Source organism: Bos grunniens, chromosome X, assembly GCF_055505025.1.
Source record: "Bos grunniens cultivar Pamir isolate PY7600 chromosome X, Bosgru_T2T1.0, whole genome shotgun sequence".
NCBI lineage: Eukaryota > Metazoa > Chordata > Mammalia > Artiodactyla > Bovidae > Bos > Bos grunniens.
This window is the reverse complement of record NC_141194.1, coordinates 126,432,755-126,455,084: the sequence shown is the minus strand read 5'-3', so window position 1 is coordinate 126,455,084 and position 22,330 is coordinate 126,432,755. Positions and strand designations below refer to the sequence as shown.

At 47.9% G+C, this 22,330-nt stretch overlaps 1 pseudogene; it reads left to right on the top strand.

Annotated features, from left to right (window-relative positions):
* Nucleotides 1–2,857: 2,857 nt before the first annotated feature.
* Nucleotides 2,858–4,079, top strand: LOC147341333 (small integral membrane protein 10-like protein 2A; annotated as a pseudogene).
* Nucleotides 4,080–22,330: the final 18,251 nt, after the last annotated feature.

Genomic DNA, 22,330 nt, shown 5'->3' with positions numbered 1-22,330 from the left:
GCCATTATTAGCCATAAGGGAAATATTGGGTTAGCCAAAAAGTTTCAATTAACTTTTAGGCTAACCCCAATATAAATTAAAACCACAATAAGATATCACAATACACCTATCATAATGGCTAAAATTTTTAAAAATAGTGATAACATCAAAGGCTGACAAGGATGTAGAGAAACAATATATTCAGAAATTGCTGACCCAGAGTGTAAAATGTTACAGCCACATTGGAAATTTTAACTGAGTCTTATGAAACTAAACAGGCACTTACCATACAGCTTAGAAATTGTACTCTTGGGCATTTATCCCAGATAAAGAGAAAATTTTGTTCACACAATAATCAGTGAACAAATATTCACAGCAGCTTTATCCCTAATAGTTCCAAACTGGAAGCCCGGGTGTCCTTCTTGGGTAGGAGTTATACAAATTCTGGTGCAACCATGCGAAGGAATACTAACTTAGCAATAAAAGCAGTGAACTATTGACACTTGACATTTCCAGCAACTTGGATGACTCTCCAAAGAAGAATGAGAAAAAAAAATCCCAGACTGAGTGAAAAAGCCAATCTCCAAAGTAAAAGAAAAAAAAAAAAAAAACCCAATCCCCAAAAGTTACATCCTATAAGATTCCATTTTTACAACATTCTCAAAAAGACTAAATTATAGAAATAGACAGCAGATTAGTGGTTGTGAAGCATTAAGGAAGGTGAACAGGAGAGAAGTGGGTGTGGTCAAAAAAAAGGGCAACATGAGGGATCCTTATAGTTATGAAACTGTTCTGTATCTTGACTGTGATGGTGGATGCACGAACGCACATATGTGATAAAACTGCATAGAACAATTCACAAACACACACACACAAACGAAAAAGTAAATTGGGGAAATCTGAACAAGATCGGTAGATTGTGTCAATGTCCTGATTTTGATATTGCACCATACTGCAGTTTTGAAAGATGTGGAAAACTGTGGAAAATTGGGTAAAATGTACGCGGGATCTATTTTTTTCTTGCAACTGTATGTAAATCTACAGTTACCTCTAAATAAAAAGTTTCATTAAAAATTCAATTGCAGGGACTTCCCTGGTGGTTCAGTAGCTAAGACCCTGATCTCCCAGCGCAGGGGGACTCAGGTTCTATCCCTGGGTAGGGAATTAGATCCCACATGCCACAACGAAGACGGAAGATCCTGTGTGCCACAACTAAGACCTTGGTGCAGCCAAATAAATAAATTTTAAAAATAATTGCATTCTGTATATGGAAAGTGAACATGTGGAAACCAAAATTAAGCACACAGTACCATTTACAGCCATTCTAAAGGAAATGAAATAGATGAAACTCTAACAAAATATGTATAGGGTTGCTGAGTAAGTACAAAGAGGTGGCCCAAATCAGTTCTTTTGTGGTGTTGGAATATTTTTGTATCTTGATCATAGTGGTGGTTGCATGAATCCTGACATGGGATAAAATTGCTAGAGCGATACAGGCACACATACACACAAATTAATGCAGGTTAGAAAAATGGAGAAACCGAATTGGGCCTGTAGTTTGTCAAGAGTAATATACCAGTGTCAGTTTCCTAGTTTTAATATTATACTGCATCTACAGAAAATGTCACCATTGGGGTACGTGGGTAAAAGGCACAAGGTCTTTTTTGTGCTATTTGTGCAACTTCCCTGAGTCTATAATTATTTCAAAATAAAATGCTAAAGATAAATGAGATGTGGACAAGAAGAGGTTTCAGAAATGATTGGAGGGAACAGGCTCTGCACATGAATGAGGCAGGATCCAGTCTAGGAAAAAACAAACAAAAAAAAGGTTTCCATGTAGCTTAAGTCTATATTCATGTGGCCCCTTCTGTTTCAAATATTTTTGTTGTATTATACAAGTAATAGTTACAGATACACAAATGGATATACATACATATACACGAAAAACAAAAGGTATGTCTTTCTTCCTACTTCCTTAACCAGAGTAAATGATGTTCAATAATGTGACATTTATCTACCCTGATTTTTTTTATGCATTCGTATTCATGCATGGTTATATTGTTGTGATCCAATAACCTAGTGCCTCTCAAACTCTCTCTTCTCCAGGACAACTGCTCAATCAGTGTATATGAATCTGCTGGGTTTCTTAAACATTTATACAGATGTCACAGAGATATTCAGTATGACTGAACAGGCATTCTGAGAGGAATTAGTAAGGTATTAACTTAGGCCAGCCCTCCTTGTGAAAACTGGGATGAAATCTTCATGAATCAACTTTTGCAGACGGCTTTTTAAAAGTCCTGACTACAATGAAGCAAGCACATTTCAATAATTCTGAAAATGTCATGGACTTTGAATTGGATTTGGTTTAGATAAACATTAGGTGAAACCACGAAAGGGCTTTAAAACCCAAGAGCAGATAAACAGCAATGAATGAGGGCAAATGTACAGCTGAGAAGACCTTGCGCAGCATCCAGGGCAAAGACAGACTAAGAGGAGTGCATAGAAATCACCATGGGATGAAAGGTAAGGACAATGGGGGTAAAGGAGCATTCACGAAATACACATGAACGGGGGGGAAATGAGCATGTAGGTTTGGTGAAATTCCACAGTGCAGAGTTACCAGAAAAAAACATGAATTAAAAGTGCAGTGGCTAGCTGGCCAGATTTTCTGCGGAGACAGTGAGGGAAAGGGGATGGTGTAAACGGATAAAGAGCTCCGGGTGGGCCTTCCTTGCAGAATAGCGCATTCTGCAAAAGGATCCCAGGAGGGCAGCACTTGACAAAAAAAGCTTTCAGGCCCTCCGGCTCTCTTAGGAGTCTGGGAGGAGGCGGGGCTTCTCGGAGGGGCAGGTACCGGGGTTTGGGCTGAGTCGTTGGCAGCAGCTCTGTGGTACCCGACAAGGGGCAGGGCCATGCTAGGGGTGGAGCTGCGCAGGCGGTCGCCAATGTGCGTGCAGGCGAGGGGGCGGAGCTGTCCCTAGGCAGCTCAGGTGGGGCCTTGGCTGTGACGGAGGAGTCATCGGGAGCCCAGCCCCTGAGGGGAGACTGAAGGCGGGGCGCGGCGGAACAGGGCGGAGTGGGACGCGACTGCTGTTGGCCAGCGGCTCCAGGCCTCGCGTCCACCTGTCCGCCAGCTCGTGCTGCGGTCGGTCCGCGGGACCGGGCCGGCCCGGGCCCATGGCGGCGTCGGGGGCTCTGTCTGCGGCGGTGGCAGCAGCGGCCCTGTCGGGCGTGGCAGTGCGGCTGGCGCGCTCAGGCGCGATCCGCGGCTCGTACGGTGCCTTCTGAAAGGGGCTCACGCGCACGTTGATCGCCTTCTTCGACCTGGCCTGGCGTCTGCGCAGGAACTTCCCCTATTTCTACATCTTGGCCTCGGTGATACTCAACGTGCGCCTGCAGGTGAGGATCGAATGAACGCCCGCTACCACCTCCGCCCGGCCGCGACGGCAGGGGCATCAGCATGAAGGATCACTGGGCCGGGGGCCGCCGGGACGCTCCGGGGGACGAGGAAGGAGCGGATCAGGCCTCCGGGCCCTAGACCTCCGCGGAGGACGCAACCACCGAGCCCCGGCTCTGGCCAGCCACTTCGCGGCCGGTGACGAACTGCACTGAAACTCTCAAAACGGGCCCTTTGCATCGAACTCGAGAAAATTATCTGAGTGCAGCCGACCTGTTGCCTCACTTTGGCCGAAGCGGGGAGCAGAAGGAAGAAATTCTTCAGTAGGAACATGAATGACTGACTCTGACCGAAAAGGTAGGAGGCCAGAGGTTGGACTTGCGGGCTGGAGAGAGGTGGTGGCCATGACATCTAGATGTCCAGGCTGCCGGGTGGCTTGGGGAGACGAGGAAGGGACCTGAGGAAACCAGCCTGGAAAGCTGCCTGGCCGAGAGCAGGCAAGGCAGGGTGCATGCAGGCCCTCTGGACTCCCTTGTCATATATCCAAGATGGGGATGAGGGGCAGCTGCCTGGGCATCTCCGAGGGTCAGCCCATCACCTTGGCCCACGGCCCCAGTAGTGTCACCTGAACACAGGGGAATAGAGGGAAATGGCCCAGGAGAGGCCCAGAAAGCCCTGGAAGAGAGCGGATGCTGGCCCCCTTGTCCTCCACCCCTCGAGAGGCAGCCTGGACGGATGGTTGTGTTCTTGGCCCAAGCCCAGGTCTGTCTCTTTCTCAGCCCTTCACAAGACTTCCTCCTGGCAGGTCTCTGGGACTGCTCTCTGCCTGCTCCTGCTGTCTCTCTTGCTCCTCTCCACCCTCCAAAGCTTTGCATCAGGGGACAGGGAAGAGGGAAAGACGTGTTCCTCCCAGCCCTGCCCCATCTCAGCCACGCTCCCTCCACCTCCTATCAGTGCCCTCCTGGTGCCACAGAATGCGCTGCTCCAGTCCTGGACAGCCTCAAGCAGCCCCTGTGTCCCAAAGGGTTTGGGAAAGTGGGGGTCTCCTTGAGTGGAGGGCAGCTGTCAGGCTGGGATGGGAGAGCAGATGGAGAAGAGGCTTGTAGGGTAGGCGACAGTTGGGGAGACAGGGACGTCTTTGGGTGAGGAGGAAACTCTCAAGTCCCCATGTTTTTCTTGCAAGAACTGGTGTTATAGAAGGTGAACTGCCCCCTCTGTGGTCAAGAGAATCAAATCCCTGCCTGGGGCACCCCTGCCCCTAGAGTTGCCTGGGGAGCGCACGAGAGAAGGGCCTGACCCCTCGAGGAGAGGCAGGGCCTTCCAGGTGGAGAGCCCACGGGGAGGGGTGGCCTGGTGATCCAGTACTGGCATGAGGGAGGAAGGATGGAGCTAGAGACACTCTGGTGGAGCTCTGTTCTCCCCACCTGCTGGGCTCTGGGAAGGGAGACATTTGCCCTTGTCACATAGATCAGAAGTGGGGGAGCTGAACCTGCTTCTGGGCCTGAATTCCCCACCTGCCCCCCAGTCTCTGGGAGACCTGGCACAGTGGGATGGGGGAAGGGAGCACAGGCTCCCAAGGGACCTAGAGAGAAAGGCCCGTGGCAGGGAAGGTGGGGTGTATGGCAAGTCACAGGGAAGAACCAGGGGACAGTCTAAGCTGAGATGGTCACAGGAGCGATGAGTCCCAGAACCCCTGGGGAGCAAGGTATTCACACACAGTCAGGCCTCCCCACCCCAACCCAAGCCCCATGCAAGGCTTAACCAGAGGTTCCTTGGTGTTGAGTGGCACAGGTCTCTCAGTATGGGTGGGGGTGTCGGCTGGCTCCTGGGGCCGAGTGTAATAGGAGGGAAGGGATACAAGTGGGTGGGGTGGAGCTGAGACCCACGCATGACCCCATGTCTCTGTCTCCAGGCTGCCCCTCCTGCTAGGATCACACAGGAGCATCTGCTCTGGATGGGCCTGCAGCGGTCCTGGCTGTGCTGCTGACTGGTGCACCAGGAGTGGCACTGAGGGGAGCTGGGAGAGGCCCTGGCCCTCACCCCCATCCCACATCCACATCTGCCCCCTCACTGATTGCTTGCGGTCCTGGTCCTCAGTTGCTGGGACTAAGAACCACAGCAGCCTGGTTGCCCCTGGGACAGAGGGGCTGAGCCTCACACCATGTACCCTTCTCAGCCGCCCAGGGCCCGGCTGAAGAGCTCTGCCTGCCTCACCCCGAGGCCTGAGGCTGCACCCAGGCTACCACATGCCCCCCGCAGATTCCCACAGATGGAAGGGCGCTGATGGCTTCCTCCCTTGTGCCAAGTTGCCTGGAAACCCCTGGTCCTGGTGGCCCCTCCTCCACCCCAACTGTGTCCCTCCAGGACCACTTCCGGGAGACTGCCAGCCTTTGGACTGCATCCCTGGAGTTCTGAGAGACTGTGACTTGGGCTGCAGGGGAGGAGAGGAGCGGAGGACCAGGGGCCTCCTTGGGGCTGATGCGTAAATGTGCCCTTTTCAAGTTTGGATCTCACCCTCTGGGTGACTGGATCCCCAGCTGCAGCCTCTTCCTGGGCCAGCCTGAGAGGACCTGGGGAGGGCACTAGGGAGTGTCTTTACTTAATATGTGTGTGCCTGTGTGTGAATGGGTGTGTGAGCGCACATGTTGAGTGCATGTGTGAGTGTGGGGTGTGTGTGGGCATGTATGTGCGAGTATGTATGCACATGCATGAGGGCTTGAGTGTGTGAGTGTGTGAGGGGGTGTGTGGATGAGTGTGTGGGTATGAGTACAGATGCATGAATGCACAGATGTTTGTGTGTGAATGTGCGGATGTGAGTGTGTGTGTGTGAATACACGTGTCAGTGTGCATTTGTGAATGGGTGTGTGTCTGTGCACAAGTGTGTGATTGCTTGTGTACACACGAGTGACTATGCCCTGCAGAGGGTGCAGAGCTGTTTAGCTGGTGTGCAGTGCAGGACGGGCTCCCTGTCCTTCCCGGGCTCGTGGCTCTGTTGGAGCTGCCTGGGCCCTGGGAGGCTGCTTCCCAAAGTGGAGAAAGTATGTTGGAGATTCAGGGGCCCCGGGCTCAGAGACCCCTCGTCACCTTCAGAGAATCCCCACTCCTTGTGGGGCTCTGGCTGAGGCTGTCCGCCCCCAAAGATGTTGGCCGTGGGAGGGGCGGGGATACGTCCTCAGCACGTGTTCCTGCCACTGCTCTTCTTACCGTTTTGATCTTGAGTCGTTGGCTGCTTCTGCTCTCCCGTCTCTTCCTCATCTCCCAACTGGGCCCCTGCTGCTCTCTTTGCACTTTATTTGCAGTCTGGTTTTCAGGCAGTGGAGCTTACACACAATCACTGACTTGAATAAGACCACTGCTCCTTTTCTGTGTGTGATGAACTCTGCACCAGTCAGCGCAGTCTGGTCAGAGAAATGTTCTTGTTTCCAGTGTTGTCACATCTTGTGTCTGTCTAAGTTAATAAAAAATATTCTTTGAATTGAATAAAATGAAAACTGGAGGCCTCTTGTTTCTGGTGTGGTGCCCCCTTGGAGGAGAGGGGCTAGGGGTGAGCTCACCCTACTCTGGTGGCCAGAAGCTGGGGTAGGGGAGCATCCTGAGGGCTATAAGTGGGTAGGGTCATGGCAGGGATGGTGGCCTGTTCAGAAGATGCTCTGAGACAGGACTTGACTTGGAGCGCTGCTCCCATGATGAGAAGTCAGCAGCACAGGCCTGGCCTAAGATGTAGCGAGTGTCCCAGTTTGTCCCATTCACAAACTATTTGAATAACCAGACAGCTAAGTGTTTTCTTTATTTTAAAGCCTGGTGTTAGAAAGCACTTAATTCAGTTGAACCCCAAGGATGGGCTGGGGTAGGTGAGGTGAAATGGGCCGTCTGCAGATCATTTTGTGTCACCCAGAGGCCCCTCTGCAGCAGCAGGTGGCAGGGACCCATCGCTTCCCTGGCAGCCAGGTTGGTGCCCAGGTTGGAAGAAGATCAACGTTGGGGACCAGAGACCAGCTTCCCTTCCCTCCACCTTAGACTCAAGCTGTCCCATCACAGGGCCCGGGGTGGGGACTCCGAGACTGCTGCAGAGGGAGCGGGGGTGGTGGTCAGAGGCTGTGGGAGGGAGGCCTGCAGAGAAGCACAGCACCCACCTCAGAGGAAGGAAGGTAGGGCCCTCTTCTGCGCACAGAAACAGAAACGTCAGGTCGTGGGGTGGCTGAGACCTGTGCTTAAGCAGAGTCCCACGACAGGACCAAGGCTCTGAGCTACTGGCAGATCTTAAGGCCTGGCCCTGACATTCCCTGAGGGTCCTGTCACCCCACTGGAGGGACTCATTCTCTGCTCCCCATCCTCCCTGTCTGCCTCCTGACTCTGCCCACCCTTAGACCAGGATCCAGCTCAGACCCCACCTCCACACCTGCATTCACCTACCCAGGCAGGGAGGAAGAGCACACAGCCTCCCCAGCCCTTATCTGGGCACCCTCGGCCCCCCCAAGAGATGATTGTCTGCTCTCCCTCCTTAGCGTCAGCCTCTGGTCTCAGCCAGACCTCTCCTGCTGTGTCTTTCCTGTCACCTCCTGCTCTGCTCTTTCACTTCCACCACCCTGAGCTAAGGGCTGACTCAGCATCTGGGCCCAGGCACAGCCTGTGGCTTCTGGTCCAGTGTTCTCGCTGCCTCTGGGTCTCCTTCTTGGCACCCATGATTTTCCTGGGCCTGAGGCTGCTTCTGAGCCTGCACCCTGCACCCCGTCCAGCTCTCAGCTCCCTGCACCCACTTGCCCAGCCCCTCCAGGGAGGCCCATTCCAGCCCTTCTGCTGCCCCCCACACCCAATCAGGCAGGAGGAAGATGCCCAGACAGTGCCTACCCATGAAAGCCAGCATGGTGGGGCTTCCCTTCTGGCCAGAGCGCCTCCTGGGGCCTATGACCGACTTTCCCAACCTCCACAAACAGTAGGCCTCCATGGGCCACAGCTCCCCACCAAGGCACTGGGTATCCCCCCCAACCCTGCGCACTCAGAGACAATCTCACTCCCCACTGCCCCGCTGACAGTGGCAGAAGCCCCTGATTATCTTGAGGCTGTGTTCCACCTCAGCACTGGGAACCAGACTGAACCTGGGAGCCTCTGCCTCTTCTGCAGAGCAGTCCCCAAGGCTACTTCAGGCCAGCTTCTCCCTTGCCTGGTCACCAAGCCTTTCTCGAGGCTTCCCTCAGTGGCTGCCATGACAGCCCTCCCTCTCTGTGGCCACCACAGGGTCCATCTGCAGCAACCGCCATGCTCATCCACCCACAACATCCCTTACCCAGAAATCCAAGGTCTTCTCAGGAATCCCTCCTTCCCCTGCCTCCCACACCCCAATTTATGCCACACATCCCCTGTGGCTCATTAACATTCACCCTGATAATGGGGTCACAGTGGCACCCAGAGGGCCTCAGGGAAGGTGATTCTTCAGAGACCCTGAGCCGCTCATTTGGCAAGACATATTTCCTGGGCTCCTCTCCATGCCCGACCCCAAAGTAGGCCCTGAGCACTGAACCCATGGACCAGACAGAGGAGCCCACACAGACCATGTGAGAGCATAATAGGTGCAGGGCTCATGGGAGGGTTCAGTCAGGAGGAATGCGACCCCTCGTGTACCCAGGAAGTAATCTGGGGTGTCATTGCTATGGCCAGCTCCAGGTCCAAGGTTAACTCAGAGCAGCCCGGTCACCCGGACCAGCAGAGCCATAGGTTCCCGGGAGCCAGTGAGGCATTCCACTCGTGACAAAGGTCATGAGGAAGGAGGCTCGGTATACGCAAAGGCGGGATCGAGCCTCAGGAGTCCCCCCGGATATTCTTGAGCATCTACCCCCAAAAAACCAGAGTCTGCCTACTTTATTGCTTTGTGCTCTCATCTCTGACTTTACTGGGGAGCTGTCCCCCACCACCATCTCGCTCTCTCTGTCAAAGAGTTAACTTACAGCTCCAATTAATAAAATTCCTGGGCAATTAGGAGTGTTTAAATCCAAACCCCTCAGATGGCTCTCTAACTCGCCTGACAAGTTTACCCGGACTCCTACAGCTATGCAAAGGATTGTTTACAGTCTCCCAGCCTCGAGAGGCACGGGAAGCTTAAGATATTCAAATAGCTTAGAGCCTCTCAGAGAGTTAGAAACTGTCAGAATAAAACTAGTAAAAGATTTCATTGATGAGTCAATGCCTGCTGCCAAGTTTTCACATCCCCTGAATTGTATCCTTGGATATGTATTAATTAATAGTTGGTATGTAGAAAAAATAAGTAGTGGCCTTGGTGTTAGTAACTTTAGACCCTTAAAGTAATAAATTCTTTCCTTTGTTGTAAACCGATTACACATTCGCCCTATAGGAATGCAATTTTATCTTCGGAAGATGGTGCCAAACCTTAAAATAATTACTCTTAGAGAAAATAAGTCTTTGTTGATAAGTCCTTGTCAAGAGTCATAAAATGTTAATAGGCCTTCTGGCCAGAAGATGATGTAAATCACCTAAACCATTTGTATACGATAAATTTGCAGGAAAGAAACCCTGGTTTTTGATAAGGATCAAAAACTGCTGACTTTGCATCCCCTATTATCCTCTATGTGTAACTTAGGGTATAAAAACCCCTGTTGAAAATAAAGCTATGGGCCTTGCTCACCAACGCTTGGTCTCCCCATGTCATTCTTCCCTTTAACTTCTGGCTGAAGTCTCGATCTGGAGCGCGGATATCCTCTGCGACCATTTATTTGCCTGGGCTTCTAAGACCCACTCGAGAAGGTGTCTAAGGTGGGGCACCTTCCGCTATTCGAGAGCGCGCCTGCGGCCTCCGTGGTCAGAGCTAACCTGGTGTCACCGGTTATATTGATTTTCCGCGTAAACCAAGCTACTCAGCCTCTTTTCTCCACTGAATTTTCCGACTGAGCTATGCTCATTCTATTACTCTTTATATCTCTAATTAGCTTATAAATAGTCGCCTAGGCCGTCTCTCCTTCGAATACCCTGGATCAGCCGGGGCTGGACCCCGGCAATAGGTGACTTTCCCAGTTCCCAGAGACTGGCAGCCAAAGATTGCATTTTTACATGGTGCAGATTAAAAAGAAATGTCAGGACACATGTGGCAGGAATTCCAATGAATGCCCCAGATACAACTGGAAGGTAATTCCATCGATGTTCTCGAGGCAATTTTTTTGGAAAGTCTTATCGAAAGTTGTTTCCAGGTGAATACCACGGCAGATCGGAGCACTTTTTAAAGCATTTTTTATTCAGATGTTGTGCACATCCTTAACCCAGACCCCGTGGAGTGTTCTCCATCCTGCTTTTCCTACCTCTCTCTACAACAGGGTTTTGCACCCAGGAGTACAGAGGGCAGAGCCCCAGCCCAGGAATGAAAGGCCGGGTGGGTTCCAGCTCCACAGATCACCAGCTCTGGGCATGTGGGCATGGCACCGTGCCTCACTGCACCCGTTTCCTGGCCTACAGGCACAGTAGTGCAGGCCCCAGGGAAGCAACTTCTCAGTTCTCTTTGATGTTTTGAGACCAGTAGACTATTTTCTCTATGTTTCTGTTTTCTCATTTTCTATGACTTCATGATGATGGCAAATCTCCACGTACATGCCACCTGCGAAATACCGCAGTTTGACCTTGCCTTGCCGGGCGCCCTTTCTGCAAGGTCAAATTTAACAGAAAGCCAGTCTCTGTCACCCTGGGAATCCCAGTCATATGGCTAAAGCAGAGGCTCTACAACCTCATCTTGGCACCATTCCTCCCACTCCCTTTCTGTGCCCCAAGACCTCTCTTCTCATCCCCTTAGCATCTATGTCTTTTTTTAGAAATGTCTGTTTAGCTTTTCTGCCCATTTTTTTCATTTTTTTATATTGAGTTTCCTGATTTGTTTGTATATTTTGGAAATTAAACACTTGATAAATTAGGAGTATGGTATTAACGTATACACACTGCTGCTGCTGCTAAGTCACTTCAGTCGTGTCCGACTCTGTGCGACCCCATAGATGGCAGCCCACCAGGCCCCGCTGTCCCTGGGATTCTCTAGGCAAGAACACTGGAGTGGGTTGCCATTTCCTCCTCCAATGCATGAAAGTGAAAAGTGAAAGCGAAGTCGCTCAGTCGTGTCCGACTCTTCGTGACCCCATGGACTGCAGCCTACTAGGCTCCTCCGTCCATGGGATTTTCCAGGCAAGAGTACTGGAGTGGGATGCCATCGCCTTCTCCCGTATACACACTACTATATATAAAATAAACAAGGATTTACTGTAAAGCATAGGCAACGATGTTCACTATTTTCTAATAACTCAGAAAAATTTTAAAAAGAATATACGTATATAAAACCGAATCACTTTGCTGTGCTCCTAAAACTAACATAATATTGTATATCAGCTGTACTTCAATTTAAAAAACAAAACAGACTGTATATGCATGACTGTTTCTGTCAATGAAGTTCTTGGTCACACAATACCCACAGGGTTTTCTGATATAGTTCAAGGGATCCACCAGCTCTGGCCAGCCTTGGACTGGAGCATGGAGCCTTCACCAAGTTTTGGCAGAATTTGCTTTCTGTAATGAACAAACCGTGAGGACGAGATATACAGGTTTTCAAGTTATAGGAGGTGCAAGATCTTGAGCAAATAAGAATCTATGAACTGACCATGTGCTTCAGATTTCTATGCACACCACAAGATTTGCAAATACATCTGGGATGCAGGGTACCCCCTTAAGTCACCAGGGACTTTTCAGAACACCAGCAGTACTGGAAATTGTCATTACCTCTTATACACCAGGCACGTGGTGCTTGGAGCAGACTTGGGAGGGGAAACTAGCTGGGTTCGAACCCAGACTCTTGAGCGGAATCACTTTGGCCAGGTCCTTCAGACTCTCTGGGCTTCCCTGGTGGCTGAGTGGTAAAGAATCTGCTTGAAACCCGCTTGAGAGGCGGGTTCGATCCCTGGGTCAGGAAAATCCCCTGGAGAAGGGAATGGCTACCCACTCCAGCATTCTTGCCTGGAGAATTTCAAGGACAGAGGAGCCTGGCGGGCTATGGTCCATGGGGGGTCATAAAGGGTAAGACAGGACTGAGCGACTGAGCACATTCAGATTCTCTGTCGTTCACTTCGTCTGCGAGATGGTGAGTAATTCCATGGTTCTCTGAGGAACATGTGAACCAGTACACATCAATCACTGAACAGTGAGCACGGTGACTGACTCGTGGAAGTGGTCTGTACACAAGACCCCATCTTTGTTAGTGATCAGCTCGATTCAGAGCTGGTCAGAAGAGCTGCTCAGTCTCAGGACATCAAAAGACAAGCTGCTCTTGCTGAAGCTGGGGAGGGGCTGGTGACTAGAGTCCTGCCTCTGGCCTCCACACCAGCAGTGAGCGCCCTTGAGCCACTTCTGTAGTGGACGCTTGCCTGCTAGTCAAAGTGTGGTCCAGGGACCAGCAGCATCAGTATCACCTGGGAACTTGTCACTCTGAGGCCTCCACCACAGGCCTATTGAATTAGGACTTACACTTTCATAATAACTGGTGATTCCCGTGCACATTAGAGTTTGAAAAGCACTACTCCCTGATATCTTGAGAGTCGAGAGGTTGACATAAGTAAACTGTATTTTAAATGAACTGAAAAAGGACGTACAGTGACGTACCCAAAACCACAAAACTAATGGGTGGCAGAGCCAAGATCAGCATCCAGGTTTCCTGACTTTCAGCTCAGGCTTTTCTGCACGATTCTGATCAGTTGCACCCTGTGGCAGATTCCCCTCTGGTCCCAGGGGACAAGTTCATGTCTTGTTTCTGCAACCAAGCCCCTGTCATATGTCCTTGCATCTAAATCCATGACTTGTGAGACTTCCTTGGTTATCCAGCAGTTAAGATTTCACCTTCCAGTGCTCCCTTGATGGTTCAGTGGTTGAGAATTATCCTGCCAGTTCACTGCACAAGGCTTCCATCTCTGGTCCAGGAAGATCCCACTTGCCACAGAGCAACGAAGCCAGGTAGCCACAACCGTGGAAGCCTTCTGGCCCTAGAGCCTGTGCTTCGAAACAAGAGAAGCCACGGCAATGAAAAGCCCACGTACTGAAACCAAGAGTAGCCCTGGCTCGCTGTAGCCAGAGAAAAGACCCAGCACAGCCAAAATAAATAACTTAGGAACCGCAATGGCACCCCACACCAGTACTCTTGCCTGGAAAATCCCATGGACGGAGGAGCCTGGTAGGCTGCAGTCCATGGGGTCGCTAAGAGTCGGACACGACTGAGCGACTTCACTTTCACTTTTCACTTTCATGCATTGGAGGAGGAAATGGCAACCCACTCCAGTGTTCTTGCCTGGAGAATCCCAGGGACGGCGGGGCCTGGTGGGCTGCCATCTATGGGGTCGCACAGAGTCGGACACGACTGAAGCGACTTAGCAGCAGCAGCAGGAACCGATTACATTCTTCCGATTTCTGAGTGGAGCATCGCCACCTGCTGGTTGATCCCTTGAACTACATCAGAAAGCCCTAAAGGTGTTGTGTTGCCAAGGCCTTCAGCGACAGGGACAGTCATCCGTGCACAGCCAGTTTTGATAAGGGCAAGATAAGAAAGAGAAGAGAGGCCTTGGGACACACGAAGGGAGTGGGAGGAATATATGTCAACGTGAGTGTGCAGAGCCTCCTATAACTCGAAAACCCAGTGGAGCTGCGCCATCTACTGGTGGATTCTTTGAATTATATCAGAAAACCTGGAGGTGTTGTGTTGGCAATTCACATCACATCAATCAGTGGACACTGAGCACAGTGGCTGACACGCAGAAGCTGTCTATCCATGGGGACCCGTCTTCGTTAGTGATCAGCTTGATTCTGAGCTGGTCAGAAGAGCTGCTTAGTCTCAGGACGTCAAAACGCAGCACCGCGTCAGGGTCAAGGGCATAAACTCTCTATTTAGACACAGCAGCTCTACCACTTAACCAGGGCAGGCCACTCGGCATTTCTGAGCCGCAGCTTCGTGACTGGTCAAATTGGCGTGGGTAGCACCCACCTGGCGACTGTCGTGGGTCCAGTGCAGCCGCGAGCATGGGTAAGGGCCTGGCTCGTCCTGGGACGGGTTCGGTGGGCGGCAACTTCTGTGTGAACCCGGCTGCGGGGGCGCCCCCACTGCACACCATCCGGAAACAACTCACTCCTTCCGCCTCATCTGTAGCTCCTTCACCCAGTTCTCATCTGCTTGCCCTCAGCTGCACAGAGTGGGTAGCCGAGATCCAAAGGAAGAAAAAAGAACACAGGAAATGGAAGGGATTCTATTCATCAACCTTCCCTGGATTTGGGAAAGACAAAGCCACCCTGCGACTTTCAGGGTGTCCTACAGCTGAAACCCCCTCACAGCCTCCCCCTGCTGTCTCTTTGGTGTACCTGAAGCTTTGGCCTCCCGCAGCCACAGGAGCAAGCCAGTTGGTACTACTGCCTCTCCTTCTGCGTTCGGGGAGTGGGGCCGCTGGGAGGGCAACTGAAGGCTGAGAGCTCCGCTAGATTCCTGCCCTCCCTCGGTTCTGCCCTCTGCCTCCACCAATCCCTATCTATGCTTTTCCATCACCTGTGTGCTCCATGGAGCATACGGATTTGCTCAGCCTTTTATGCCACAGAGGACTTAAACCTGCAAAGTCAACCACATTGTTTTCCTCTGGAAGATTTATGGAACTGCAGACTATTATTTTTCACCTGGGGCTTCTGAGGTCCCCAGTTAAAATACGTCTGTTCTGGCATCACTTTCCCTCAAGAATACTTTCTGCTTTCTAATTCGTGTTGGTATTTTACCCTGACCATTATAGTTCCCACTGTAGTTCTGATTGGCATTCTAGCTTGTAGATCAGTCTCTGGTGAGTATATCTTAATTTTTGACTCTTGCAAAAATGAGTTCATTACCCTGCAATATCAAGAACCAACCCTTAGTGGTAACCAAGCAGATTCTCATCAGAGATCTAGCTGCTTTTGGCACACTCAAGTGTTCATAGTCAACTGTTCCAAGTTGAATTTGTCTTTTCTAAAAACCCAAAATACCCTTCTTTTCTTTTTTTGTTCCCTATCTTGTGTGGTGTCACCACCATCCACTCCAAAATCAGGAGTCATCTCTTTACTGGCTGTGTCCTTCTCCCTCATGCATCCAGTTAGTAAGACTCCACTTCCTGTAGTTTCTTGAATCCATCCCCCATCAGCCTTGCTTCGGTTTAGATACAACTTATGTTGCTGTTGACTCTCTACAAGTTTCCTGTCACTGTCTACCCATTCCCAGGTTTTCAGCCCCACCCCAACCAATGCCAAGTTCACCCTCCTTCTCCTAGATAACATGGTTCATAAATATAGCCATCCCATTCTTCTCTCAATATCTTTCAACAAATCCCAAAGTTTAGGATGAAACTGCATCTCCAGAGCACCTCTGACCCCATCTCGCTGATGCACATTGTGCACTGTGAGGTTTGTTTTCTTGCTCTCCAGAGACTAATGAGGTAAAAAGCACTTCATGTGCACCAGGGCCTGCATTTGTAGCTTCTCGCCAAACAGATTGCATTTCACAAACTTCATGACAATGATCAAAACACATGGAAGTTGAAAAATAATACAGAGATACTGCATGTTCTCATCATCTATGAGCAATAAGTATCAACCCATACACAATCAGAATTGATCTCTGCCCCCTTCTCTTTCCTGCTGCTGCTGCTAAGTCACTTCAGTCGTGTCAGACTCTGTGTGACCCCACAGATGGCAGCCCACCAGGCTCCCCCATCCCTGGGATTCTCCAGGCAAGAACATTGGAGTGGGTTGCCATTTCCTTCTCCAATGCAGGAAAGTGAAAGTGAAGTCGCTCAGTTGTGCCCGACCCTCAGCGACCCCATGGACTGCAGCCTACCAGGCTCCTCCGTCCATGGGATTTTCCAGGCAAGAGTACTGGAGTGAGGTGCCATTGCCTTCTCCGTCTCTTTCCTACCACCATGCAATTAATTCAAAATCAACCCTATATGAGTACGTGCAGGAAATTGCTTTCAAAGGTGAACTGGAAGGCCTTACGAATAACACTAAATAAGCAATTTTTGGATCTGTTGTATTCCTCCATTTTATTGGCTTGTAAGATAATTCAGACATCCTCGATGCAGGAATAATGTTTTCAGTTTCTAGGTCCATGAACAATACACAGCCTTATAGGAAAAGAAACTTTTGCAGGTGACTCCAGCCAATGCAAGTGAGTGTACTAGGCCATGTGGTGTGCTGTGTGATGGTGCTGTAGGGCATATCAGGTGGCTGTAAGAAGCCTATGTCAAGCCAATAGATGAGAGTCTTCCTGGCATATACTAGAGGAACAGCATGCTCTCTTCATCTTTTCATTGCCTCCCTGATACTAGATGACTAAATGCCCCACTGTGAGATACCAGGTCTCTCAAGCTGCCCTGCGTAACTGGTGATTTCTGAGGCTTAACAATTCATTAAGGAAAGAAAGAGAGTAGGTAAATAAATAGATCCCTATAAGAAATTATCCTTTGGGCCACAACACAAAGGCCACACATACATATTTGAGGACTATAAGAATGTTTAAGGAAATCTCCTGACCCTGCTAAGGTAAGGCAGAATTAGAGTGATTGGTATGCTCCTATGCATGGTCACAGAAGAAGTCAGGAGGTTCTGACACCAAAATCAAAGGAACAAAAGCAAAAAATAAGCAAGCAGGGCTATATTAAACCAAAAGGCCTCTGCCCAGCAAAGGAAACCATCAATGAAATGAAAAGGCAACTATTAAATGGGTCAAAATACTTGCATGTCATATATCTGATAAGGGGCTAATATCCAAAAAAAAATATGGGAAATTCCCTGGTGGCTCAGATGGTAAAGAATCTGCCTGCAACACAGGAGACCCAGATTTGACCCCTGGGTAGGGAAGATCACCTGAAGGAAGAAATAGAATATGTAAAAACCTCATACAACTCAAGAGCAGAAAAGTGAATAGTGCCATTAAAACTGGGCAGAGGATCCGAATAGAAATTTTCCCAAAGACATACAGATGACCAGTGTTACTCGCTCACTTGTGTCTGACTCTTTGCAGACTCCATAGACTGTAGCTGGCCAGGCTTCTCTGTCCATGGACTTCTCCAGGCAAGAATACTGGAGTGGGTTGCCATTCCCTTCTCCAGCGGATCATCCCATCCTAAGGATCAAACCCAGGTCTCTCACATCGAAGGCAGATTCTTTACTTCTGAGCCACTAGGGAAGCCCAGATGGCCAACAGGTACATTAAAAGATGCTCTCACCACTATTATTCAACATAGTTTTGGAAGTCCTAGCTACAGCAATCAGAGAAGAAAAAGAAATAAAAGGAATCCAGACTGGAAAAGAAGAAGTAAAGCTCTCACTGTTTGCAGATGACATGATACTATACATAGAAAACCTTAAAGATACTATCAGAAAATTACTAGAGCTAATCAGTGAATTTAGCAATGTTGCAGGATACAAAATCAATACACAGAAATCACTTGCATCCCTCTACACTAACAATGAAAAATCAGGAAAAGAAATTAAGGAATGAATCCTATTCACCATTGCAACAAAAAGAATAAAATATATAGGAATAAACCTACCCGAGGAGACAAAAGAACTGTATCCTGTATACAGAAAATTATAAGTCACTGATGAAAGAAATCAAAGATTAAAAAAACAGGTGGAGAGATATTCCATGTTCCTGGGTAGGAAGAATCAATATTGTGAAAATGACTATACTACCAGAAGCAATATACAGATTCAATGTGATCCCTATCGAATTACCAATGGCATTTTTCACAGAACTAGAACAAAAATTTCACAATTCATTTGGAAACACAAAAGACCCCGAATAGCCAAAGCGGTCTTGGGAAAGAAGAATGGAGCTGGAGGAATCACCCTTCCTGACTTCAGATAATACTACAAAGCTACAGTCATCAAGACAGCATGGTACTGGCACAAAAACAGAAATATAGACCAATGGAAAAAGATCCAGAAATAAATTCATGCATCTATCCATACCTTATTTTTGACAAAGCAGGTAAGAATATACAATGGGGCAAAGATAGCCTCTTCAATAAGTGGTGCTGGGAAAACTAGACAGCTACATGTACAGAATGAAATTAGAACACTTCCTAACACCACACACAAAGATAAACTCAAAAAGGATTAAAGACATACATGTAAGACCAGAAACTATAAAACTCTTAGAGGAAAACACAGGCAGAACACTTGATGACATAAATCAAAGCAAGATCCTCTATGATCCACCACCTAGAGTAATAGAAATAAAAACAAGAGTAAACAAATGGGACCTAATTAAACTTAAAAGCTTTTGCACAGCAAAGGAAACTATAAACAAGGTGAAAAGACAACCCTCAGAATGGGAGAAAATAATAGCAAATGAAACAACTGACAGAGGATTAATTTGCAAAATATATAAGCAGCTCATACAACTCAATACCAGAAAAACAAACAACCCAATCAAAAAGTGGGGAGAAGACCTAAACAGACATTTCTCCCAAGACATACAGATGGCTAACAAGTACATGAGAAGATGCTCAAAATCACTTAGTATTAGAGAAATGCAAGTCAAAACTACAATGAGATATCACCTCACACTAGTCAGAATGGCCCTCATCAAAAAGTCTACAAACAATAAACCTGGAGAAAAAGGAACCCTCCTGTGCTGTTGGTGGGAATGTAAATTGATACAGCCACTATGGAAGATGGTATGGAGATTACTTAAAAAACCAGGAATAAAACCACCGTATGACCAAGCAATCCCACTCAGAGGCATATACCCTGAGGAAACCAAAATTGAAAAAGACACATGTACTCCACTGTGCATTGCAGCACTATTTACAATAGCTAGAACATGGAAGCAACCTAGATGTCCATTGACAGATGAATGGATAAAGAAGTTGTGGTACATATACACAATGGAATATTACTCAGCCATAAAAGGAATGCATTTGAGTCCGTTCTAATGAGGTGGATGAAACTAGAGCCTATCAGAGTGAAGTAAGTAGAAAGAGAAAAATAAATGTCGTACACTAATGCATATATCAAGAAGGTCAAGGTCAAGAAGCAACAGTTAGAACTGTACATGGAACAATAGACTGGTTCCAAAGCAGGAAAGGAGCATGTCAAGGCTCTATTTGTCACCCTGCTTATTTAACTTCTATGCAGAATACATCATGAGAAATGCCAGGCTGGATGAAGTACAAGCTGGAATCAAGATTGCCGGGAGAAATCTCAATAACCTCAGATATGCAGATGACACCACCTTTATGGCAGAGAGTGAGGAAGAACTAAAGAGCCTCTTCGTAGAAGTGAAAGAGGAGAAAGAAAAAGGTGGCTTAAAACTCAACATTCAGGAAACTAAGCTCATGGCATCTGGTCCCATCACTTCATGGCAAATAGATGGGGAAACAATGGACACAGTGACAGACTTTATTTTCTTGGGCTCCAAAATCACTGCAGATGGTGATTGCAGCCATGAAATTAAAAGACGCTTGCTCCATGGAAGAAAATCTATGACCAACCTAGACAGCATGTTAAAAATCAGAGACATTACTTTGCCAACAAAGGTCCATCTAGTCAAAGCTATGGTTTTTCCAGTAGTCATGTATGGATGTGAGAGTTGGACTATAAAGAAAGCTGAGCGCTGAAGAATTGATGCTTTTGAACTGTGGTGTTGGAGGAGACTCTTCAGAGTCTCTTGGACTGGAAGGAGATCTAACCAGTCAATCCTAAAGGATGTCAGTCCTGAATATTCATTGACTGATGCTGATGCTGAAACTCCAATACTTTGGCCACCCGATGCAAAGAACTGACTCATTGGAAAACACCCTGATGCTGGGAAAGATTGAAGGCGGGAGGAGAAGGGGATGACAGAGGATGAGATGGTTGGATGGCATCACTGACTCAATGGACATGAATTTGAGTAAACTCCGGGAGTTGGTGATGGACAGGAAAGCCTGGCATGCTGCAGTCCATGGGCTGGGAAACAGTCGGACACGACTGAGTGATTGAACTGAATGCATATACCCAAAATCTAGAACGATGGTAACAAACAATTTATTTGCAGGACAGCAGTGGAGAAACAGACATAGAGAACAGACTAATGGACACAGGGAGAGGGGAGAAGAGGGTGAAATGTATGGAGAGAGTAACATGGAAACTTAAATTACCATATGTAAAATAGATAGGCAGTGGGAATTTGCCATATGTTTCAGGGAAATCAAACAGGGTCTCTGTTTGAGACCCACAACCTAGAGTAGAGGGATGGGATGGGGAGGGAGATAGAAGGGAGGTTCAAGAAGTAGGGGACATATATATATACCTATGGCTGATTCATTTTGAGGTTTGACTGAAAACAACAAAATTCTGGAAAGCAATTATCTTTTAATTAAAAATAAATAGAAAAAAAAGACGCACTATGCTGTTAACCATCAGGGAAATGCAAATCAAAATGATAATGTGATATCACATCACACTTGTTAGAATGGCCATTATGAAAAAGAAGAGCTGTAACAAGTATTGACAAAAATGTGAAGAAATATGAATCTTCCTACACCACTGGTGGAAATGTAATTGGTGCAGCCACTATGGAAAACAATACGGATGTTCCTCAGAAACAAACAAACAAAAAAATAGAGCTACCATATGATCCAGCAATTCCACTCCTGGGTACGTATCACAAAAGAAAAAGAAAAATGCTAGCTTGAAAAGATACATGCAAGCCCTTTCCCAAGTGTTTTGGAGGAGACAAACCCAGCTGGCAGAAGCATTTGTAAAATGCTTATGTTTTTCAGTAAGATATGTATGTTGAAAAAGCTCCCACTTGTAGATGTTATTATTTGTGATGACTACAAGCATGATGGATGAACATATGGCTCTGGGTGTGCATCACACCAGATACCGAGTGGGACTCTGGGCTCTGTAATCTGGGCATTGATGAGAGGTGGTGGGTGGCAGGGGGAGGGGTCTCCAGGCCGGAACTGAAGTTCTCCCCTGGTTAAGGTAAGAAAGGTGGTAGGTAATCTGACACCTTCCTATGTGAAGTGATCCTTTTGCCTACCACATGAGAGCCACAATACATGTTCAGATATTGTGGGGTGTTGGGCAGTTCCTGGTAGAGTGAGGCAAAGTTAGGGTGACCAGCATGGTTCTGCAGAACATCAGTGCAGAAGTCACAGGGAACAAAACCGGAACCAGTGAGCATGCAGTTCTGTCTGGGTAAGATGGTAATTGATGTGAATGGTAAGTCTCATAAGGATATACCCTCTCCCCACTGCAGCCGCTGTAATAGCCCCCATACAGATCTTATGATGTCACCAAACTGATGTTGCTCCTACTTGGAATGTTTCCCTTGATGCCGGAGCAAAGAGGAGGCCCATATAATTGCTCTTAGGCACTAAAAAGGCATTCCAACAGGGGTCTTCACCTAGTCCCCAGTTGAGCCCCCCTTCTGGTAAGCTTTCACTAGTGGTAAAGAACCCATCTGCCAATGCAGGAGATGTAAGAGACACGGGTTCCATCCCTGGGTCAAGAAGATCCCCTGGAAGAGGACATGGTAACCCACTCCAGTATTCTTCCGTCCACCTATAAAGTTGTTTGCTGCTCAGGATCTCATCTTGATTCCTTGGGTGACTCAAAGTTGAAGTGTTTACAGGAAAGAAAATCCTTTTTAACCAGTTTTTTCATAGTTTCTCTTTTTTACTTAGTGTTTCAAACATATTAGACAAAACATAAGTATGGAAGGGATCTGGGCGTTATGGATTTAAATTATAAGTAAACTATAAACCTTTAATTATGCAGAGTTTTATAACGGAAGAACGTTTTAAAACGGGTCAATGTATGTTTAAACCACTAATCATATTAATAATATGTAACGAAATTTAAGTGAATTACAACCTGTCTTCCTGGAGTCTCTAGCCATTTTTTTTCTTTTCTTTGAAGCAT